This window comes from Equus przewalskii, chromosome 1 (genome assembly GCF_037783145.1).
Source record: "Equus przewalskii isolate Varuska chromosome 1, EquPr2, whole genome shotgun sequence".
NCBI classification, from domain to species: Eukaryota; Metazoa; Chordata; class Mammalia; order Perissodactyla; family Equidae; genus Equus; species Equus przewalskii.
In genome coordinates, this window is record NC_091831.1 from 81,026,329 (window position 1) to 81,044,698 (window position 18,370).

Here is an 18,370-nt window from a genome sequence, read left to right on the forward strand (position 1 = left end):
CTACTGCTCACTTGTGCTCTCCACACCCACCAGAACATTTCTTCTTTATTCCTTTAAGGTGGGTTTAATCTTCCTTATGAGCCTCCGTCCAGATGGGAAACGGAGCAGGTGTAGCAGTGAAGGCGGACTTGAAACCTGCCAATCTCATTCTCTTCTGATTCTAACAGCCTCTTCAGGATGACTCAGCCTCTTCCAGGGAAATACACAGATGTTTATTTTTCTTGGCCCTCCCCTTCCTCCATCCAAATCCAAGAATATAGGCCATGGAGAGGGGTGGAAAGCTTGCAAGACCTGCTATCAATAGGAGAGGAGGCCTTGGAACTATTTTCAGAGTCTTTGAAGGTCTCTGTTATGTAGAGACAAGTGTGTCTGTTGGGGTTTATGAGCCCCTTGTCTATCAGGTGTGGCTGGTGAATTAGTGATCTGTTCTCTCGACTCATCCCGGCTGGTAATCTTCCCTGACACTCAGGGCTCTGTTGTGGTCTTATGGGTGCTGTGGCTTTCCCAGAGTTCTGGTTGTTATTCCCACTCAGCAAGGTCCATGTTGCCCCCAACAGAGCAACTACGTTCTGTGTTCCCACCTCTCCCGGGGACACCGAACATCAAGATCACTAACACATCACACACAGGCTGTGGTACCCAGCCAGTTCTCCCTGCCATTGCTGTGCTTTCACCCTCCTGGCTGCAAGGCCTCCTTAGGCAGTAACCCTCTGCCAAGACTTCAAATGAACAGAGCCCCTCTGCTTTTGGCTTTTCCCCTTAATCTAACATGTTGTATCAGTTAGGAATGCTTTTGACTGCAGGTGACGGAAATCCCAACTAACAGTGACATAAATCACAAGGATTTTCACAAGGTCCAAGAGCAGAGGGCATCAGGAATGGTTTGGCAACTCAGTGATGTCACTGAGAGCCCAGGTCCTTTCCATCTTTTCTGTCTGTCATCCTTAGCGTTTTTTTTTTTTTTTTCAGTTCTTGTCATCTAATCATCAGATGGCTGCCTCAGCCCAGGTCATCACAGCCATGTTCAAGGAAGGAATAAGTGGGACAAGAAGCACGAGCATCTCTCCTCTTGTGCTGGTGCCTTTGGTTTGAAGACAAAATATTTGTCTCAAAAGCTCTAGAGGAAACTTATACTTGTGTCTAATTGTCCAGAACTAAGTCACATGGCCATCTCTAGTTTCAAGGGGGGCTGAAAAATAGCATTTGACTTTCCAGCCTCTGCAGGAGGAGGTTACCAGGGAGAAGGAAGTTAGCAGTGCATGGTGAGTAATCACCCAGTAATGTCTAACACGCGCTTTCCCCTCTCTGGGACTTCGGAGTCTAAAGGGGAGATTGGGACTCATATGTTTGACTACTATTTCCCCTAGGAGCACGGGCAATGGGGGCAGAATGCTAGGTTTGAATTCCTCATCTGAATGTTTTAAGGATTAACGAAAATTATTTATGTAAAGCACTTAGCATACTACCTGGCACGGAGTAAGCACTCAATAGATGTTAGCTATTATTCTTGTTATAGGTATTATTAGTATTATTTTTGCTTTTTTCCCCTTTCTTCATTCCTCCAGACCCAAAGAGACAAGCTTCCTATTTCTTCTCTGCAGAAACTTTCTCTATTACATATCTTAAGTTTTTTCTACTGTAAGAAAAAAACTCTATGATCAAGTCAGGCTTGCGTTTGAATTCTACATAAAGCTTAAATATGGTAAACATACCATTTACTGTACAAACTGGAACACTTCATAGAACAAAAGAGAACACTTTTTTGGTAACAGCTTTATTGTTATTTAAAGTATACTCAAAAAATTTTAATGTATTCACAGTTTTACAACCATCACCATAATCAATTTTAGAACATTTTTATCACCCTCATAAGGACACCCTGTACCTTTAGCCATAACCTTACCATCTCCCATGCCTCCCAGCCCTTGGCACCCCCTATTCCACTATCTGTTTTTATATATTTGTCTATTCTGGACATTTCCTGCAAATCGAATAATATAATGTGTGATCTTTTATGACTGGCTTCTTTCACTTAGCATAATGTTTTCCAAGTTCATCCATGTACTATCTGCATCAATACTTTATTCTTTTTATTGCTGAATTATATTCTATTGTATGGATATGCCATATTTTATTTATCCATTCACCCGTTCATGGACATTTGGGTTGTTTCCACCTTTTGGGTATTTTGAATAACACTGCTATAAATGTTCATGTACAAGAATGTATTTGATTGCCTGTTTTTAATTCTCTTTGGTATATACCTGGGAGTGGAATTGCTGGGTTAAATGGTAACTCTATGTTTAACTCTTTAAGAGTTAAGTTAAACATAGAGTCAGGGAGGAGGGAAATTCCCCCTTCCACCCTTGTTGTGTTCTCATGGCTGGACTAATAATAAAATTGACACAAGGCCAAATTAACAACAGAAAAACCCAATTTAATTATGTGCATATGGGAGAATCATGAAAATGATGCTCAGAGAATAGACAAAGCAGGCAGTATGTGTGTGTGTGTGTGTGTGTGTGTGTGTGTGTGTATACATCTTTTACATAAGGATACAATAAATTTGTGAGGAATGACAGGACAAAGAAAGGTTTGAAGTACATAATTAGTGAGGCATTCAAGCAGAGTTTAGGCTTGAGGTAGTAAATTAACAAGGTTTGTTTATATGAGCTTCTTTGTCCTGAATTCTCTAGCTCTGGTGATGAGGATGAAGGGAGAGCTCCCTTCACATGGGAGATTTATTTCTTGTTTTCAGAAGTAACAGAGACAGGAGAGAAAGAATGCCCTTTTTGCTTCTCAAGTAACTTTAATTCAAAATAATCAATGTGCTATTGTGGGATATTTTTGGGGTGGTCTGCCCTGGGCCTCAACAGTTTCCTCCTCAATCAAAAGTTGAGCTGGTAGATTGTTTCATTATTTCATTGAATTAATCTTTTAGTCTTGAAAATAGGTCAGTTCAGTTAAACAGTTGTGACTCATTTCAGGAGGTGATGATGCAGGCAGGCTTCCAAAGTTAGGTCTATCATACAACCAACCAGGTCTTTAATAAGAGACATTTCTATGGAAACAGAGATAAACAATGGCTAAATGACTGGAGCAAATTATAAATCAGTTTCTGAAGCTAGGGGGAAGCCAGTCAAGAACATTTCTAGATGTCAGAATCAGAGCATCTTTTGCACTTTGACATGTCTCTGATGATGTCATTGGGTGTTCACATAAGCTTTCTGAGTGGCTTACACAGCAACAGGCATGAAGGTTGTCTAAACACGGGCTATTGTGGTGATCTCTCTTGAGTCTATATCAAGTTGTTCAGCTTCAGTTTGCAGACCTTCTGGGAAAAGAGTAGCTTTAGTTCTTAATGATTCCAAGTCAAAAGTGGGAGAAAAATTGGAAAGGTTAGTTTGGAGAGTTGTAGCCAAATATTTGAGGAAACTAGAAAAATTTAGGATACAGTCCAGTTTTTAGGTAAACAAAACTTCAAGGAAAATTAACAGCACAAAATTTAATATCCACAAGTGTGTATTATAATTTCTAATGAGACCTAATTTTTCTCTCGAAAATCACCCTTAATTTTATCAAAGATGTTCAAATTAAGAACTAATTTATTTGCAAAGTAAGTCTAGTTTCAATAAACTTGGCTTAGTTATATACGTAAGTACAGCATAGAATAGCGACTGATCTTCTAGGCTCTTTTAAATTTGTTTTGCTGGAACTTTGCATAAGGAATCTCCAGATTGAACTTTTAATAGCCTCTCGAGAGTAAGAAGCCAAGCCAAATATTCCACCTGCAGTACCTATAGGTTTGGGTGAAATCCTCTTTTCTTGAGGCTCCCAACATATGTTTAGGTTCTTGTACCTGCCAGGAAGTGACCTTCTTTACTCACCTGGTTAGGCTGTTGGGAACCCTGTAAGTAAGGTATGAGGCTGTTTTTCCAAGGGGTTTTATTGGCTTCATAGAGTAAACCTTAATTCCTTCAAAGCTGCATGGTCATATCCGTCCATGAATGTCTCTCAAAACATGACATTCCAGTCAAAGTCTTGGTAATATAAATAATGTTTCCAATTGTGTCCTGTGTTACAAGGAGGACAGATTTCTATTGAACTTACGTCAATAAATATATTATCATGAAAATAAGAATACTCACTGAAAGCTTCTGAATTCTGGAGGTATCAGGTAGGGAGAAAAAGTAAATGTTTCAATTCTGCTTACAAAGGTATTATACACCAAATTGCTCTAAGTCATAGATAGCTTAAGAAAAAGGGTTTCCTTAAATCTGGAAAAACAAAAGATTAAAAAACAGTAATATTTCAGAGAAAAAGTCATAAAGATTAGGGGCTGGCCCCATGACTTAGTGGTTAATTTCAGCGTACTCCACTTTAACGACATGGATTTGTGTGGTTGGATCCCAGATACAGACCTACACCACTTGTAAGTCATGCTGTGGTGGCAACCCACATGTAAAGTGGAGGAAGATTGGCACAGATATTAGCTCAGGGCTAATCTTCCTCAGCAAAAAAAGAAAAAAGTCATAAAAATTATGGTCATCCCCATCATTTAGTCTCATGTAATTAATATTTGTTCTGGCGGAATCTAGTTTCTCTGTTAGTTCTCTTGACTTTGCCTGATGATTGAGGATAGGAACAGTGATATTCCAAGATGTTTGCAAGGTTCTCGTTAAGGCTCACAGGATTAGCCCAGTGAAGTGGGTGCCTTGATCAGCAGAGATTGTAGAAGGTATACCCCAAGTGGGAAAGACATTTTCTAGCAATTTTATTTATCACTGTGACGGCATCAGCTTTGTGGCAATGGAAGGCTTTAACCCATCTGGACAAAATACATGCAACAACAAGAACATCTTGATGACCCATACTAAGTGGCAATTGAATGAAGTCCAGCTGAAGGTGCTCTAAAACCCAGAGAGAGGAGTTCTGAGGCCTCTGGGGACAGAAGTAGTTTCTCCTATAGTGGATGGGGGAATGTAAAAACCAAAAAATGGGATTTGCCAGGGAGTCAGGAAGAAACAATCAGCCATCTTGAGTTTCCCATAACCCCAGCTGTTTGTTTAATTTACAGCCATTGTTTACCCATCATAGTTTCTTTGATTCAAGAGCAGACTGTTGCTGTGTTACAAGGACATCAGGATGGTAAAATTCTGGCAACAAGGGATCTTTTTTTTTTTGCAGAAACAGAATGGACTTCATCCACACGTATCATAAACTTTATAGATTCTGTTGTTGCTGCCTTTGTGTGAAAGTCACCTAAGGTTCTCTCCTGATATTTAGGTTCACACCTTTTAGTGTGAGCCTCAATTTTGATGACAGACAGCACTTCATACCAGGACATATTAGACTTACAGGAATCTCATGTAATTTCTTGAATTCTTATAACATATACTTATACAGACACAATATAAAGAAGTCTTAATGTTATTTCTTATTTGACAGTGTTTCCCATGTAACTTAACATATCAAATCAGTCTAATTCATTTAATATCCCTCTTTGTATAAGGAGAGAGGAAAAAATCTTTCAAGATGTTTCAGCGATCCTCTGAAAAATCCCAAAGTTAGCTAATGGTCAAAAAAGACATCCTTTAGAATTTGATTTGGGGAAGTGTGTCAAAAATATTAAAGAAGCTTTAAAACACTTGCCTAAATAGGATCACAGATCATTATGAAACAATATTTAATTATCCTTTTAAACAAAGTGACAGAAAGATTTCAAAAACAAATATAGAAAGTTAAATAGTTTCAGAAACTTAGTTCTTTTAATAGAAAAGATTAAGCATTTAACATGAAACACAGGAAATAGGTCTAATAAAACACCAAAAGGTAAGGGAAAACCTTTCATAATCTCTTATCAGGAGCAGATCCATATTCCAAGAATACTTCATTTTTTTAAGAGACGAAAAGAAAATTAAGTTCCAGTTATAAATATATGCTATTGCTATTAAAGCTTATTTTTAAAATTCTTAAAACAACAATTTAATTTTAGCTAACTTGACCACACAAGGTAAGATTTTTTCTCTTTCTCTTTCTTTTTTCTTTTAACAGAGAAAGAAAACCAAATTTTAATTTTGTACCAGCTTACTTTTGATATTAAAACTCATTCACTTAAATTCATTCCAATCTTAGCCTGAGCTGACCACGCATAAAATCCCTTTCCAAAAAGTCCTCTTCCATTAACCTTTCAATAATTAATAGTTATTAACTTAATAACTAACTTTAAATAAAGTGCAAAACATGTTTATTAACAGACAAAAATTTATCTTTTAGTTTATGTGTAATAAGAAGCCAAAAATATATAAATATCTGTCCAGTAATTAATGTTTCATTGTTTTATCCTATCTGGAAATAATACAGATATTTAATGAATTTTTCATCATTTAATTTTATTTAGCAAAACTCCAACCTTCAAGTTGCCAAAAGATTTGGGGAAGCTATTTTTAAATACACGTACCATAAAACATAATTATTGCATCTAAAAATTCTTATTACATTAACATCGATATAATTCATTTGTTCTTAACAATCATACTTAGATTCACGAAAATTTCATGAGACATTAAAGCATTTAGCCATCATCTTAAGTTAATTTTTCTTTTGTGCTGACAAATTTTAGTAACAGACATAATGTGAGCTCTTTTGACTAATAACCCACGTAAATTAAAAGTTGCATGCTTGCATTGTGTCCACTGTTGGTAACTCTGAAGACATGCCTATTTTAATGAAATCAACAAACTTAAAGAAGCTTTTATTTACCAAAGGTTACTTTATATCACATTAACCTGAAAAACATTTGAGTTTTACATTTAGAACTATTACATTTAGAAATAGTTTATTTAAGCACCTACTTTAAGTTAATTAAATAGAGCTCTTTAGAAACTAATTTTGATGATACCATCCAGAGGTAGAAAAATAGCACATCTATAACATACATACATATATAGAGACAAACATAAACAGAGATTTCATAGCTTTTATTTTAAAAGTTTCAGCCATGAACCAGGTACAATACAAACCTCAGTAGTTTATAAGTAATTGTGTCTCTAGCAGATGGAACAAGTTAAGGTTACTTGCTTAAAACCTTTTTTTTGGTTAATATTTGTGGAGAAAACTTAAGATTTATATTTGCCCTAGACAAGGAAGCAGTGAATTAGATCTTGAGTAAGAGAGCCTCTCTAGCAAATTTCATCTTTCTATTCAATTAATTTTTTATTGAGGTCACATTGATTTATAATATTATATAAATTTCAGGTGTCCATTATTCTATTTCAGCTTCTGTGTGGACTACATAATGTTCACTACCAAAAATCTAGTTGCAGAATTCTAAAATGAAACACTTTTCCCTTTTTTTAAATTTAACCTCAGGCTTTGCTAATTGAGTTAGCTAGGTTTAGTCTCAGGTGATTGTGGGCTGTTGTCTCCTGGGTCAATTACATTCTAAAGACATGGTAAAATTTGCAACTTCAGAGGATTGAAAAAGATGAAAGTTTTTTTCCTAGGAGTTTTGGGCTAATTGCAATTCAAAATTTTCCTTCAGTCTTAGGAGTTAGGGATGGTCTAAATATGAGTTCCCAGAGAGGTTACAAACCTTTTGAGATAAATAGGGGAGGTTTTGGGATTGGTAAAAGGGAATGGGTGGAATTTGAACTGCTGTTAGAGCTGCATTTCCAGTTTTGTAAAGATTTGTAAGAGATGGCGGTTGCTCTCAATTCCTCAGAAATTGGGTTGTAACTTAAATGACATAATAGATTGATTTACCTGCCCAAATACATTTCTCTAATTTGCTTCTTTCCCTCTGGGCACATAGTTTTGTTTTTTGGGTGTTTTTGGTGAGGGGCATTGGCCCTGAGCTAACATCCATGCCAGTCTTCCCCTATTTTCTATGTGGGACACTGCTGCAGCATGGCTTAATGAGTGGTGTGTAGGCCCATGCCCAGGATCCAAACCTGTGAACCCCCAAAGCAGAGTGTGCAAACTTAACCACTACACCACCAGGATGTGGGCACAGTTTTAACTTATGGAAGAAGGCCTGTAAAAAGATTTATATCAGGCTCTGAATATTAGCTTCCAATTTGGCCAATATTTGACCATAGAGCTACAAAAAAAGGTCCTTCTAAATATCCTGTCAATTTTCACCCAGGGCAAACAGTACATATCTCTGGCAGCATTAAACAGCTCCATGGACCCAAGAGGCTTCTTCAAACGTTACTGTCTTCCCAAGATCCAGAGTCACTTCCAAAGATAGCCAGAGAAAGGACCAACAGCTTGCATATCCCAGGCAGGCAGAAAGTTAAGCCAAGCCCTTAGAACTCAAAATGAGACAAGCAAGAAGGTAATAGTTACCCCTGGGAGAGAAAGGATCAATAACCAATGGGTCTAGATTTAGAAAGGAAGGGATAATGTGAAATCTTATTTTTTTTTTCTCTTGACCAGGCATTACAGAATGGCTATTGATTGGAGGTAGAAGAGCTCTAGTCCAGGGGACATGAGTTCCGTGGGAGGGGATTCTAGGATATATCTGCAAAGGATGTTGCACAGGAAGGCCTGAAGCTGGCAGAGCTTGATTATAGAGCCCAGAGAAGCGAGCCCGCCTGCCTGTCTCAGGTGCATCTGCTTTATTCATTTTCTGACCTTCAGTATTTACATGAGTAACCTGTATACTCTTAGAGGTGAGGCTGGAGTGCTGTCTGTAAATTTTGTGGGAAAAGGGAAGCTAAAACAGGCAGATGGGGCCAGATTTTAAGAAGGGTTTTACATTGGATTTTCATTTTAAGTCTAAATTTTCGTTCTTTCATCATGTTAGGGAGTCCCTCAGTCTGTATTATTTCTTTCCTTTTTCTTTTTAAGTGCCGGACAATTGTACTTCCAATGTCCTGATTTTTTTTTTCTTTTACAATATCTGCAAATGTCTGAAGGCAAACAGGAAGGGGTCTGAATGAACTTTGGTTTTTGCCGTAATTTCTATCTTTCCATCTTATTAAGGGAGTCTTAAGGGCTAGGTGTTACACCAATATGAGAGCTCTGTAAAATTTTTTTTCAGTTTAGAAGTTTTTCCAACTCAAAGGATCCATCATCTGGCCATTGATGAGCAGCATCTTAATAGTCACTCAAACCAATAAGCCTTTTCATAGCTTAACCACGGACGCAAGAGACGTCCCCAAAGGAGAGTGCAAAGGATGCAGCCCTCCCAAGACCCAAGAAATTCACTCCCAGAGTTAGTCTAAGAAAGTAACTGTGAGGGGCCTTGCTTTTAACCAGCCGTTTCAAAACACAGGGAATTATGCATATCTTTTGAACAGAACAGGATGACTTACCAAGCCAAAAGTTCACCCAGCTGTTTTTAGATTCCATAAGCTCAGATCCACAGCCTACTGGCTGCCTGCCAGGTGCACATGCATCCTCAGGCTGGCAGAAATAAAAGACCATCTCTGGGAGGAACCAGATCAGCAAAACCAAGAGTACTCATCCCAAATCTTCATTAGAGCTGCTTTCGTCCAAGAAACTCGTTTCACAAACATTTTCTCCTGCTAATCTAAGTTTAGAAAGAAAAAAGAAAATCTCACCACTTTTTTTCCCCTTGGACAGACAGACAGAGATCTGGGAGGCTGACACGGTGAGAAGGCTTACCTTTTGGCTGGTTTCTGTGTCACATGTCCCAGGATCTCTTTATTTGCAGTGGCCTCAGGGAGAAAGCAATTTTCCAGCCAGTGAGGTCTCCTGGCTGGCTCTCCAAGGAATGGGGAAGGGAAGGAGGGGAGAAATTCTCCCTTCTACCCTCCTTGTGTTCTTACAGCTGGACTAATAATAAAATTGACACAAGACCAGATTAACAGGAGAAAAACCCAATTTACATGCACCCTTGAGAATCATGAAAATGACGCTTGGAAAGTGAACAAAGCAGACAGTATATATCTCTTTTATGTAAAGAAACAATGAATTTGTGAGGAATGACAAGACAAAGAAACTTAGGTTTGAGGTAATTAGGGAGGAATTTAAGCAGAGTTTAGGCTCAGGGTAGTAAATTCATGCGGTTTGTTTGTATGGGCTTCTTGTGCCTGAATCCCCAGCTCTGGTGAGAAAGATACAGGGAGAGCACCTGTCACATGGGACATATATTTCCTCTTTTCAGGGGGAACAGAGACAGGAAGGTCAGAATGCCCTTTCCGCTTCTCAAGTAACTTTAATTCAAAATAATCAGTATGCTGTCAGGGAGGAATAAATTTTCCTCTACCCTTCTGGGTTCTTCTGGCTCATCTAGGAATTAAATTGACATAAGACAGATTAATAGGAGGAAATTGAATTTAATTGTGTAAGTACAGGAACTCCATATGCATGGGAGGGTCAGAGACCCCACATACATAAGAGGTTCAGAGACAGAAAGGGAAAATAAGCCATCTTGAGCTAAGGCATTGGATAGCAGCTGAGACTTCAGAGGGGAGGAGGGTAATTCCCAGGACAACAAGAGCAGATGTTCAGTAATTAGAGATTTGCCCTGGCACACAGATAAGTCATAAAAGTTTATGTCTGGTAATAACTCTTATTATGGTCAAGGCCCCCAACTTAAATTCTTTATGGGGAAGGTAAAAGTTCCTCTTGAGTCCACAGGGTCTTGATTACCTTGAGCTCAAAATAATCCACATGCCCTAAAGCAGTACATCTTGAAAAGCATGTCCTGAACCCCTTCATACTGTTGTGGGATATTTTGGGACCACCTGCTCTTGAACCCAATATAAGGAACTGCCATCCAGTTCCTATATCTTCACATTCTTGACAACTCTTGCTGTTATCTGAATTTCTGAGTCTAGCCATTCTAATGGGTGTGAAGTGGTATCTCATTGTGAATGTCACTGCATTTCCCTAATGACTAATGATATTGCTCATCTTGTGCTTATTGACCATTAAGAAGACACTTAAAAAATTTTTTATTTTGATATAGTTTCACTCTTACAGAAAAGTTATAGAATTGTTAAAAAAAAAAAAACCTCTTATATACCTTTCACCCAGATTCACCAACTGCTAACATTTTTGTCCCAATTGAGTTATCATTTCCTCTCTCTGTCTCTCTCTCTCTACACACACACACGCACATACACACACATTTTTTGAGCAATCTGAGAGTAATTTGCAATCATCATGCCCCTTTATCCATGAATACTTGTGTCAATTTCTTGAGAACAAGGACTTTTTTCTTAAACATAACCTCAGTAATTTATCAAAATCAGGAAACTTAACAATGATAAAATGATATAATCTAATCCACAGTCCATCTTTGAACCTCACCAATTGTCCCCATATTCCAGGATCCGATCCAGGATCACAGATTGCATTTAGTTGTTACACTTCTTTAGTTGTCTCTAATCTGAAACAGCTCCTCAGCTTTTCTTCATCTTTCAGGGTCTTGATATTTTTGAAGAGTATGGGGCAGTTATTTTGGAGAAGTTTCCCTGTGATTAGATTAAGTGATGCAGGGGGTGGAGTTGGCGGGAACTCCAGAAAAGAATGTTTGTCCTCAGAGCATCATAGCAAGAGGTTCATTTTTGCCCCATCCATTGGCGATTAGTTTTGATTACTTGGTTAAGGTGGTATCACCTAGTCTCCACTGAAAAATTATTATTTTTCCTTTTATAATTATTAAGCAATTTAGGGGAGATTCTTTGAGATAATGTAATATTCTGTTCCTCATTAAACTCTCATTCATTAGCTTCACCATCCTCTCTGTTTTTAAAAAATCAATTTTGAGATTTAATTTACATACAATAAAATTCACTATTTTAAGTGTCCAGTTGGATGAGTTTTAACAAATGTATAGAGTCACATAACCACCACCGTATTAAAAATTTAGAACATTTCCATCACCCCAAAAAGTCAAAAGAGGGCACTTCCTAATAATGTGGGACGACAGACATAAACCCAGACATGAGCTATCTGAATCTTAAGAAACTTTGAATCACTTTCTGAACTAGGCCTGACCTTCAAGAGCTTTGTTGTCTTAGTCAGAACTCAAAACAGAGCCAGTGGAGGCCCAAAGGAGACAGTGACGTCTCTGTTCAAGGTGGCGTCCATCACCTCCCTGACACAATGGGTGGGAGGCTATGAAGCAACAGGACTTACAGGGCATGAAGACATATCTGGAAATTTTCCAGAAGTTTCCAGATACAGAAATTTCCCAAACTATCCCTCCACGTACTTGGAGTTCTGCTTGTCCTCACCGTAGGCTCTTGCAGGCCTGATGGCCTCTCAGAGGGTATGGGGGCACTTGTAGATGTGCTCTCTCACCACCCAGGGAGCCCAGGAGGTGTAGCAGCTGGGTGCTGCACACTGCTGCTGCCACCATGCACCATGGTGTGGGGATGTTCCGAGACCTGGCTTGCTCTCCCTGGGCCCTCAGGAAATAAGCACAGTTTTCCTCTTTCCTCCCCCTACTTGAAGACCCTCCCACTTACTTGGGGCTATATTGCCTGCAGACTTTCCTCTGCTGCCCACCCTAGGTGGAGTAGTGGGCTGGACACAGATCTCCCTTTCAGGGACCCACATCACTGCCTCATTTTATTGCTCTCCTCTCCAACTCTCTTTTCCCCAGGTCTATGGGACTTTTTCTAGTCTGGGCAGGTGTTGGGTATTTTGTTATGCTTAGTGTTCAGGCTAAGAATTGGATTTGTCAAAGGCCTAAAAGCCTTTTTCTCCTAAAGCTATATGTCTCTGACATTGGCTGGGAAAGTCCGTTTCGAAGTTAAAGGTTGAACATTGAGTCACTTCTTTCTAAATTACTGCAGGAAGTACACTCCCCTCAGCCCAGGGATACCAGAAAGTAGAGTAGGGTGGGAGGAAGGGACAATCCTCCTTGACTAATATTTGTCAATACCATTGCATTATTGTACAGTTGATTTGGGGCAAATAAGCAGGACTTCATGCTTATCAACCTTAAACATTAACATTATTTATCTACTTTAGTTCCTCCTCTTTTTGACCATAGGGAACAATGAATATTTATTAAATATTTATCTACCTTGGTCTCTCCTTCTTTTGACTTCAGGACAGACCAGATAAGGAAATATCTTTATTTTTCTTCTCTGATAGTATAGCAGGTGGGAAAGGACATAAAGGTAAAATGACCAGAAAAAGCAATAAAGGATTAGATCCCGTGCCGGGACGTGAGTTTGGGCTTTGTAGATCATAGGGCCTGGGCCCAAAGGGAAAGAGAAGGATTTGCCAAGCTGTGTGGAAGATGGTGCACGTGTAACCAAGCAGTGTGAGGTTAACTGGGGAGAAAAGGAGGCGTGTCCTCAGCCTGCATCTCAACCTGGGGACATTTGTTGTACAGTAAATATAATACATGTATAAATACATAATAAGTCTAACACTATTTTAGCTTCTCCCAGAATTTTATAGACAGTTTCTCAGTGTCCACCCCAGACCTTAGGAGTGTAGGCTTGATTCTGGTGATTCTCATGACTGTGATAGTTTCATTTCTGTGTGGTGAGATCTGGGGCATCCCTTTAAACAGTATGAGGAAACAGGATCTCCATGCACTTGGATGTAATAGATGAGAGGCAGGTTGAGATTTGACAGGAGACCTAATTTGGGAAAAAATTAAAACTGGATTTGAGTCCCTAACTGGCTGGGCATTTTCAAAGGTCATGCAGCATGGCCATCTGCAGAATGAGTATAACTGGACTACAGAACTAAAACAAAAAGGCAGGGGCTGGCCCCATGGCCGAGTTGTTAAGTTCACATGCTCTGCTTCTGTGGCCCAGGGTTTCACCTGCCCAGGGTTTCACCGGTTCGGAGCCTGAGCGCAGACACAGCACGGCTCATCAGGCCACGCTGAGGTGGCGTCCCACAAAGCACAGCCAGAGGCACTAACAGCTAGAATCTACAACTATGTACTGGGGGGCTTTGGGAAGAAAAAAAAAGACAAAGTAAAGGAAACCATAAAGCACTGTATAAATTTAACTCGCCTTGCTATTCATGCTAGACAAATGCTTCACAAGCTTGAAATGGTCTCCCAAGTTCTCTTTCTATACTTAAAATGCTGCCATAGTGGCTTAGAACTTATAAAAGGGAGTATCACCTCCACTTGCCGTCTCCTGTGTACTCTTGCCTACACAGAGAGGCACACCCTCATTTTTATGTGTATTTCTATTTGCCTTTGTGTTCTTGTTAAAGGCATTTGATGTTAAAAGTTTCCCAGCTGTTGACATACCCAGGCTTCCATTGGTGGAAGCTTCTAAACACATCCCTAAGAGACACTCTTGATACTCAGAAAGATATTGGACTCAAGAGTTAGAATGAAAGAAAAGAAAGGTGACATTTATGGGGTGCAATGGGTAGGAGTTCTGCCAATATTATCTTAACCATCCCAACAACCCTGAGAAATAGTCATAAATGCACATATTTTACAAATGAAGAAATGGGCTCAAAAATATTGTTACCTGTCCAAAGTCATATATAGCAGAGCCAAGATTTGAGCCCAGCTGTGTCTGATGCATTTGACCTGTTCTTTGTATACTCCTGAATACTACTAGCTAGATGTCTAAACTTAGGTAAGTTGTACTTTCTCTCCAAGACTATTTACTTCTCAATGAGATGATACCTTCCCTACCGATCTACCCATTCTGACATGAGACTCAATGAGCCAGGTCCATGAGAAAGCATCTTATTAACTCCCTAATTATGCTTACATAAAAGAGTCCCAGGATCTAATGAGTCCAAAGAAACTTCTTTGAGAAACACAAAAGAGAAAATTGGGCTGTCCAGACATTCTTTATTCATTTTTCATCCATCCATTCGTTCAAAAAACATTTATCTAGTGATCTGTGCGAGACATGCAGCCTCGGTCCCCTGGGAGCTCAGCTAAGTTGACAGAAGGGACTGTTGGCATATGATCTCTTCATGAGTCTTGGGCTTCTCGGACATGGATAGTAGGTTCTGAGAAGGAGGGTCCCAAGAGTAAGCATTTCAGTAGAACAAGCCAGAAGCTGCAAGGTTCCTCATCACCTAGCCTTGGAAATCCCGGGACATCCCAGCTGCCATATCCCATTGACTAAGCAAGTCACTTAGCCAGCCCAGATTCAAGGGGAGGGGAAACAGACTTTCCTCTTGATAGGGAGACAAGATTATATCACAGAAGAGCAGATATTGTTATGGCCATATCTGGAAAGTATAATTTGCCACATACAATGTTTTGCATGTTGCTTTTTACTCTTAAAAATATACTTGGAGTTCTTTTTCACATCAGTACATAGAGAACTACCTCACTTTTTTTAACAGCTGTGTAGTAGTCCTTTATAGTGATTATGATAATTTATTTAACTAGTTCTCTGTAAATGGGCATTTAGATTCTCTTTGTCTCTCTCTTTTCTAATAGAAACAGTGCTACAATGATCATTTTGCTTATATTTTTGGTATACTTTTGCCAAAGGGTACATGCATGCATTTTTAAAGTTTTATAGTTATTGCCTGTGGCTTCATTTACAAACAATAATAGTGTCATAAAATATCAGAAATCAAAGATATTTTAGGCCAATATTTCTCACGTGTGCTCCCTGGACCTCCTGCATCAGAATCAAGTGAGGAGCCTAGCTAAAATGCAGATTCCTGGGCCCCAGGCCTAGGAGATTAGACTCTTCAGGGTGGGGTCCTAGGAATCTATTTTCAGAGATTCCTTGGGTGGTTCCTGAGCACTCTGAAGTTTGAGAATAACGATTGGATCCATCCTCCTCACTTTACAGGCGGGAAAACTCCAAAGTGGATTGATGGCTGCTTCATACTTTCCTTATGTCTCTGTCACATCCCTTAACACAAAATATTCTCTTCACAAAACTAAGTTATTCAAGAAAGGCCAGATATTATCTTAATAATCCCAGTACTTAGCACCATGCTTTGTTTGGGATCAGAGCTCAGTAACTATTTGCTGGATGGCAAAGTCAAGTGACCACACATGCAGAGTTTATTTCTGAACTCTCAATTCTGTTTTGTTGATCTGTATGTCTGTCTTTATGCCGGTACCAAACTGGCTTGATTACCACGGCTTTATGGTTATAAACACTCTCTTCTTGACCAAACTTTAGTCAACTACCTCTGAACTCTCTTCTCGAATAGACTTCAACTTTGATCTATGAAAACTGCAGTTCTCAGCACAATGTCGTCCACTCCACAATGAGACTTGAATGATCATTAGCACAGTTTCTAACAGCTCCAGCCTGCATGCCTAGAATGATCACCCCAGGTGCCTTAAATTCCTCTCTGACAAAGCTCAATGCTGCCAAAAGAATTGACTGTTCCAGTCACAACATGACTACAGGCCCCTGACACTCCTTTTCTTAGAGCATTTACTTTAGTAGACTTGCAATTGTAAATCTTTGCCTCTTTGAGATGTATCTTCTATAACCCAGGAATTTCTTTCTCAAGGACTGGGGAGCTATCCCTTTGAAATGTAATCATCAAGAAGGAAAGGGCCCCAATCTCTGTCTCCCAATCTCTGTGGGAGGGTCGGAGCCTAGCTTCTATAAGCACAGTTAGTAACTCAGACGGCCTGATTGCATTGACCCTATCTCTCCCCTCCCCTATGTCCTTTAATACTTTTCCTTTAGCACATCCCAGCATTTAAAAAGCCTCTTGCCTTTCCTTTTGGAAGAGCCAAGTTCATTTTTTACTGGAGTGTCTCTCCTCTCCTGCAGTTGTCTGAATAAAACCTGTCTTGCCATTTTTAACAAGTTTGGTGCAAAAGTTTTCTTTAACAAGAGTAAGTTTTGAAATCAGGTAGCGTAAATCCTTTAATTTTGTTCTTCTTTTTCAAAATTATTTTGGCTATTCTAGGTCCTTTGCATTTCTATATAAATTTTAGCAGAAGTTTATCAATTTCTACAAAATGTCTGTTGGGATTTGATAGGAATGACATTGAATTGATAGGTCAATTTGAGGAGAATTTTCATGTTGACAATATTGAGTCTTTTACTCTATGAACATAGATTTATCTGGATCAGAGGTCTGCAAACTTTCTGTAAAGAGCCAGATAGTAAATATTTTTGGCTTTGTGGGCAATATTCAACTCTACCACTGTAGTGTAAAAGCTGCTATAGATAATATATAAACAAAGGGGTATGGCTGAGTTCCAATAAACCTTTATTTACAAAACAAGCAGGGGGCCAGATTTGGCCCAAGGACTATAGTTTGCTGACTCTGGTTTAGATATTCTTTAATCTCTTTCAGCAACGTTTCATCATTTTCAGTGCAAAAGTCTTGCAGTTCTTTTGTTAAACTCATTCCTAAGCATTTTATTCATTTTGATGCTATTATGAATCGAATTGTTTCCTTAATTTCATTTTCCGATTGTTGATTACTAGTATGTAGAAATAAAATTGATTTTTATATATTGATCTTGTATCCTGCAACCTTGCTAAATTCATTTTTAGTTCTAGTATGCTTTTGGAGTAGAGTCCTTGAGATTTTCTACATACAGATCATGTGGTCTGCAAATAAAGACAGTTTCACTTCTTCCTTTCCATTCTAGGTACCTTTAATTTCTTTACCTTTGTTTCTTTCTCTCTCTCCTTCTTGTCTTTCCCCCCTTTTTCTCCTTTTCTTTCTTTCTTTTTTTTTAATTTCCCTGGTTAGAACTGATGTGGGTCAAGGCTGCTCCAGGTAGAGAAGCCCAAGGTGACCTGCCCTACATGCCAATCTATATGACCAGATTCGTATCTAAAGTTATATGACCACACAATAACCAGACCCCATCTGCACTGAAATCATTTAATGACTTTTTACATCATCTTTTCTTTTTCCAGTAAAAATAAGTCATGTATCCGTGCCTTATAAATTTAGCCCTAACCCTCAACTCAGGGCAGCATCAGCAGCTCTGACTGCTCATGGGTCCTGTCCCCATGCTATTCCATACTATTCTCTAAATAAAAGAGCACTACTGCCAGACCTTGAGAGTCCAAGAAATCTTTCTTTCGACTCTTCGGCTCACCGAGCCCACGTCAAGAACCACCACTGTGATGCTGAATAGAAGTAGTGAGAGTGGACGTTCTTACCTGGTTCCTAATGTTGAGGGGCAAACATTCAGTCTTTCATCATCAAGTATATGTTAGCTGTAGGTTGTTTGTAGCTGCCCTTTATCAGGTCAAAGAACTATGAAATTTTATTCATAGCTTGTTGAGAGATTTTATCATGAATGAATGTTGGATATTGTCAAATGCTTCTGTATGTATTGAGATGATCATGTAGCTTTTTTCTTTTATTCTATTAATATGGTGTGTTACATTAAATGATTTTTAGATGTTGCGCCAACCTTGCATTCCTGGGATAAATCCCACTTGGACATACATATAATATTTTACTTATGTTGATGGGTTTTGCTTGC

At 38.9% G+C, this 18,370-nt stretch overlaps 1 protein-coding gene and 1 long non-coding RNA gene across 3 annotated transcripts in view; one reads left to right on the top strand and one right to left on the bottom strand.

Annotated features, from left to right (window-relative positions):
* The window catches only part of MSMB (microseminoprotein beta), a 65,977-nt gene that overhangs the window by 26,732 nt on the left and 20,875 nt on the right, over positions 1 to 18,370 (top strand). The window lies entirely within an intron of this gene.
* LOC139073953 (uncharacterized) lies at positions 1,759 to 9,631 on the bottom strand. Of its 2 annotated transcripts, none has more exons than XR_011523302.1 (3): positions 9,321 to 9,631; positions 3,888 to 4,073; positions 1,759 to 3,331 (listed from the first exon to the last, which is right to left on the bottom strand). It is a non-coding gene; the product is annotated as an uncharacterized lncRNA (long non-coding RNA). The 2 variants fall into 2 exon arrangements; XR_011523240.1 differs by having other exon boundaries at positions 1,759 to 3,334.